The sequence below is a fragment of the Gekko japonicus genome, unplaced genomic scaffold (assembly GCF_001447785.1).
Source record: "Gekko japonicus isolate JY-2015 unplaced genomic scaffold, Gekko_japonicus_V1.1 scaffold392, whole genome shotgun sequence".
Classification (NCBI taxonomy): Eukaryota; Metazoa; Chordata; class Lepidosauria; order Squamata; family Gekkonidae; genus Gekko; species Gekko japonicus.
The window spans coordinates 268,553-274,504 of record NW_015174853.1 but is presented as its reverse complement, the minus strand read 5'-3'; positions in this window follow the sequence as shown (position 1 = coordinate 274,504).

Below are 5,952 nucleotides of genomic sequence, written 5' to 3'. Positions count from 1 at the left end.
GGCAATGGGGGGGGCCAATCTTGTAGACTGATGGATCTTAAGTTAGGATTAAGAGAAACAAAGGTGGTTAAGCCCGCATGGGGGCGACCTCCACTGCTGATCCTGGATGCTAAAAGAGAGTGAGATTTAAATCCTTCAAGGATAAGGGAGTTAGGGCCCAAGTCTCTGGTAGAAGAACAATATCAAAGTATTTAAGATACTCTATAAAATCATGATCATTAGCCTTGTTCCTCCACCCCGCTATATTCCAGGAGACAAGTTTGATTATCGTGGGTGGAGAGCTCTCCGGCAGTCAGTCCATCTCAACTAGTTGATCTAAGGAATTATTCTCATCAAGATTGACACACCCACTGCTAACGGTACCAGCGTACTGGGAGAAGTCCTTTATGCCCAAGGGCTTACAGATGAAGTCACCCCCCTCCCTTAGTAGAGTACAAACCTACTTTACAATTTGCTGTTCATGGTTTTGCGAACAAAGCCAACAATGACATTTCTGCAGATGTCCTCAAGAAAATCTATCAACATGAAAAAGGGACAAGGAAAATTTGCTGTTCAGATCTTAAACACAGCAGCAGACACAGTCCATCCATTCAAAAAATTAATTATCTGGGGAGAAGAGAAGCATTTTAGGCTTCACCATCAGTGGTAGTCCTTTCAGTGTGGTTAGTAATAACATTGAAAATAACTATTACAAGAATCCCATGTGATTTTAATGAGAGCCAAGAACACACCTCATAGGCAGATCATGCGACAAAGCAGCAAACAAGAGCTAACTCCTCCTTTCATAGGGACACAAACCAGCTCTTCCTAAATGATGTAAAGGGTCACAATCAATGCTCCCTCTAAGCTGTGGAGTCTTGTGAACAAAAATTCTGCTTTGTGAGCTACTGGCATTAAAGCTGTGAGCGAGCGGTTTGGCTGCTGCATAAATTAGTTTGCTCTGGAGCCCTCCTTCCTGAGCGAAGCCAAAAATGGGTGAGCCAGAGGCTAAAAAACTGTGAGCTAGCTCACACTAACTCAGCTTGGAGGGAACACTGGACAATAGAACTGCTGGTGCTTAGAAACAATAAATACCTCTTTAAAGGGTTTTGTCAAAATGACATTTTGCAAACTGAGAGTGAAAAGACCAGATTTGTTTTAAAATAAACATTAATAACTAGGTCTCACTGATTAATCACAATGTGAAAACATACTCATGCCAAACAGAATTAAAATACCTGGGAAAAGATTTTAAATATGTATTGTCTCTGACAATCACAGCAGCTTTCTAAAGCACTTCTACAGAGAAAAGTCTGACATCAAAAACGAACTATTAAAATTGGCAAGAAGAACTGGCAGACTTGTGACAGATCTGCAACCTAGATACATATTTTAAAACCCCTTAAGAACTATATAAATTTAGCATACTGACACTGTTTGGAATTAAAGCTAGGGAAAAACCCAAAACCCTAATGATCCACAATTTTGCAGGTGATTACTCAGAAATATGTCCCACTTAGTTCAATGGTACTTCTCCCCCAACGAAGCAACAACAGGTATGTGTACTAACAGCACAATCCTAAGAAGAGTTATACCTTCTAACGGATTCAGAAGCCTGTGACAGTTTGGGGTTGCACAGTTTTAATGTTAAGTGGAAAGGAAGTCAATCAGAAATGATCTACTGAGAAAAATTTCAGATGGATATAGAAATGCAAGAATTGTGAAAACAACTGTCATTTCCACGAATGGAAACATTAAAATGATTAAAAGAATATACTGGTAACATCACACTGGTTGTAAAGAAGGCTGCACCAAATATTTTTTCGATTTCCCTTTTTTGCATTAAAAGTAGTGCTTTCAGACATCACTTGCTAACAACGCCCTAATTTTAATACAAGATAAGAAACTGCAAGAACTGCAAAAACTTTTATTTGGGTTACTCCACCATCATCATGCTTTGTTTTGTATGTTGAAAATAATATATATATAAATATATATATAAATAGAAATAAATACGAAGAGGCCCCAATGGTAGACATATCTTGCCCCTGTGGCACAGGGGAAACTGAACAAAGCAGAACACGTTTTCCTTCACTGCCCCTTTTACCAAGAGATTCGCTCTAAGTTTATTTTTCCTTTGCATAGCAGATATCCTGGTTGTTTCGTTTTGGCATATGCCAGAATGCTACTTATAGGCAAAAACCCACAGGTTATAGCTGTCAGTGGACTGTGGACTATACTGCTGTGTATAGCTTATTGTAGGTGAGATCCTATTTCACAGAATCACAGAGTTGGAAGGGGCCATACAGGATCAATGCAGGATCATCCTAGAGTTTCCCTGACAAAGGCTTGTCCAGCCGCTGCTTAAAGACTGCCAGTGAAGGGGAGCTCACCACCTACCCAGGCAGCTGATTCCACTGTTCCACAACTCTTATCGTAAAAAAGGTTTTCCTAATATTCAAGGTTTTACAAATCCTATCCTCAGCTTCCTGCCCTCGTCTAAGTGACAGCCCTTCAAATAGTTAAAAGAGAGCAATCATGTCCCCTCTCAACCTCCTCTTCTCCAGACTTAACATTCCCAAGTCCCTCAGCCTTTCCTCATAGGGCTTGGTCTCCTAGCCCCCAATCATCCTTGTCACACTCTTCTGCACCTGCTCCATTCTGTCCACATCCTTTTTGAAGAAAGGCCTCCAAAACTGCACACAATACTCGCGGTGTGGCCTGACCAATGCGGTGTACAGCGGGACTATCACATCTTGATATTTGGATGTTTCTGCTCATACATCCCAAGATCGCATTAGCCTTTTTTTGTAACTGCATCACACTGACTGCTCATATTTAACTTATGGTCCACCCATACCCCAGATCTTGTTCACACACAGCGATACCCAGAAGTGTATCCCCCATCCAGTATGCATTCCTCCTTTTTTTTTTTTTACTGAGATGTAGAACTCAGCACTTATCCTTGTTAAACTGCATTTTGTTCACATCTGACCACTTTTCCAGTGTGTTCAGATCTCATTGAATTCTATATCTTCTATCTCTATGTAATTTCTGCACCACTTATTGCAAGAATACTTGCACTATGCTTCAGTTCTTTCTGGTGTTTCCAGAGTTCTAAAACCCTAATGCATTGGTTACTGAATCCCATTTTTGTGATTGTACTGACTCACTATCTGGCTCGAGCCCCAGTGAGAAAGGTGGACTTTAAATAATGCAAATAAATAAATAAATAAAAGATCCTAATTCAATAAAAAGACAGCCAAAAAGTTTTTTTAAAAAAACCCAATTATCCTATAGGGGGGGAAACACCATTACTCTAAGCTTATATTTCACCATGTATAATAATGTTGGGTTGTATTTTTTGCAGTTAGAAATTGTAGTTTTCCTTCAAAAAGAGCAGCATTATATTTTTCATTTGTATAATTATATTCTTCAGTGTCTAAAATTTAGCAAATATGTTCTACTCAGAAGGTCATCAAACAGATGATGCAACAACAGCAATATAATCGGCATCATTTCAAATTTGAACTATGCATTTTCCTGCCAAGAGATGGGTGTAACCCAGTTTAGGAAGATCTACAGATGCTCTCAGTGTCAGCAATTGAATCAAAATATTATTGCTGTAAGCAAAATTCTTAATCTGAATTGGTAAACTACAAACATGGCCTTGGTTTTACTTGTGGCTGAAACCAAAATTACTTAAACACCACCTCCCATCACTTACACAAAGCTGACAATATTTAGCTCACTACTCTAAAAAACAGTTAAGTAGCTAAACATCAGGTGGTTTCTCCTGTGGAACACTGAAATCTTTTGGTGATGAGAACGGCCTTTGGCACTTACCATGAAGGGTCCTTCTCCTCTAAGGTCAGGAGGACATCTCCATGGGTTATTCCCATTGTTCCTTTAGGGAGACAGGAAATACTTTTTTCCCCTTCCTGTTGGAGCCTTGGGAATAGCCCTGCCCCTCAGTTCTGGGACTCCGTCAGCAGTGAGTATCAACTTAAGACTAACTCCCCTGCGCCAAGCAGATAACCTCAAAAAATTAATGATAGAAACTATAATAACAGTAACAACAGTAACTCAGAGGAAGAAGATGACAGCACAGTAATTGAAAAAGCGAGATAGAGACGATGATGAAAACGGGAGGGCCGAGATGTCCTCCTGACCTCAGAGAAGGACCCTTCACGGTAAGTGCCAATGGCCGTTCTCCCTCTGAGGTGCAGGACATCTCCATGGGACCTCCAAAAGCAGTGTCCCTTATATGGGTGGGTCATCATCGTCAGCCAACGGGAGAATGTGCTGAAGAACTCTTCTTCCAAATGCTGCATCGGCTGAAGCAATCGTGTTTTATTTGTAATGGCGGATGAAAGTTGAAACCGATGTCCAGGTAGCGGCCTTGCAGACTTCCTCGACCGATGCTCGATTTGTGAATGCTGCATTAGTTGTCACACTTCTCAAGGAATGAGCCATGATCCCTTTGGGAATCTCCATTCCCAACGCCTTGTAGGCCTCCGAAATGCATGACCGAAGGACTGAACTAATGGATACCATAGACATACGTTCCCCCACACGAGGGGGAGATATGTTGATGAACATAAAATCTGTCTTCCAAAGAGATTCAGTGTGCAGGATATAAACCTTCAAAGCCCGTCTGACATCCAGCGTGTGCCACAAGCTCCCCCTGGGGTGTTGAGGGTTGGGGCAGAAAGTTGGCAAGTAGATCTCCTGAGCATGATGAAAGGCAGAGGAAACCTTTGGCTGAAAGGTAGGATCGGTCCTAAGGACCACCTTATCCCTATGGAAAATGCACAGCGTGGCCTTGACAGAAAGTGCTCCCAGTTCTGAAACTCGCCGTGTTGACGTTATCACCACCAGAAATAACGTCTTCATCCGAAGCCACTTCATCCCCACTTCCCTGAGGGTCCTGATCACCTCTAGATCTGGATTTTAGCTTAGGTCTTGAGGAGACCTGATCCTCGGAGGGAGGATTTTCCTGGATTTTTAAGGCCTTCATGGCCTTGGACAAGAAAAAATGATAGTCCTCCACTTTTAAAAAGTGGCTGGACTGCTCAGGCATCTTAATTTCCTCTACCTCCTCATCTGAGAGGAATTCCCATTCCTCTCTGTCTTCATTAATGGACCCAACAGACTCCTCATCTTCCCATCGCTCCTCTCTAGAACCTCTACTGGGTCTTGGGGATGCTTATTGGGCGGCCTTAGAGGGCCAGGGTGTAGGAGGCTGGGACGGTTGTCCTTGAAGGGGCCCTTGTCTGGGGATACCCGCCCTCTCACACAAGGAAAAGATGCCCTCCTGCATGGCCTGGCAGAAGGCTAGCATGAGATCAGCCGGGTTGATTAAAGCCCCTTGGAAGGCTTTACCCTTCATATGACTATGCTCTGGGGCAAAGGAACGTGAATCGGAGGGCTTACAGACTCCATCCGTTCCAGCATCGTGCTGCAGAGGGCAGGAAATGGCGCCGGAACTCCACTCCGCTTCTTCAAAATGGTCGCCGATCTTCGCCCGCCCAGAATTGGCGGGCTCTGCTTCTTCCTGCGGCCAGCGGTGCTTCTGTGCTTGCTGCGCCGCCTCTGCTGCGCTCATTGGGGCGGCACAAACAAGCCCCAAAGGCAGGTTGGCCCCACTGCCAAGTTGCGCTCTGCCCGACGCTGCAGTGAGCATTGTCGCCTCGTCCCCCGATGAAAAGCTGTCGGAGTGCTCTGCCGCCATCTCGCATGCCCGTCGAGCTCAGGAGGGACTTGCCTCACAATGTCTTCTGGCTCCATGAAGGAACAAGAAGGAAAGAGGTGGGGGAGAGAGAAAAGCTCTGTGGAAAAAAGTTTTTTTTAAAATAGGATAAGCTAAAGGAGAAAAGTAGATGGACAGAAACGCAGAGCCCTGTCCCTAGCTGCTACTCCATAAGAGGCGGAAATAGAACGGGCAGGGCTATTCCCAAGGCGCCAACAGGA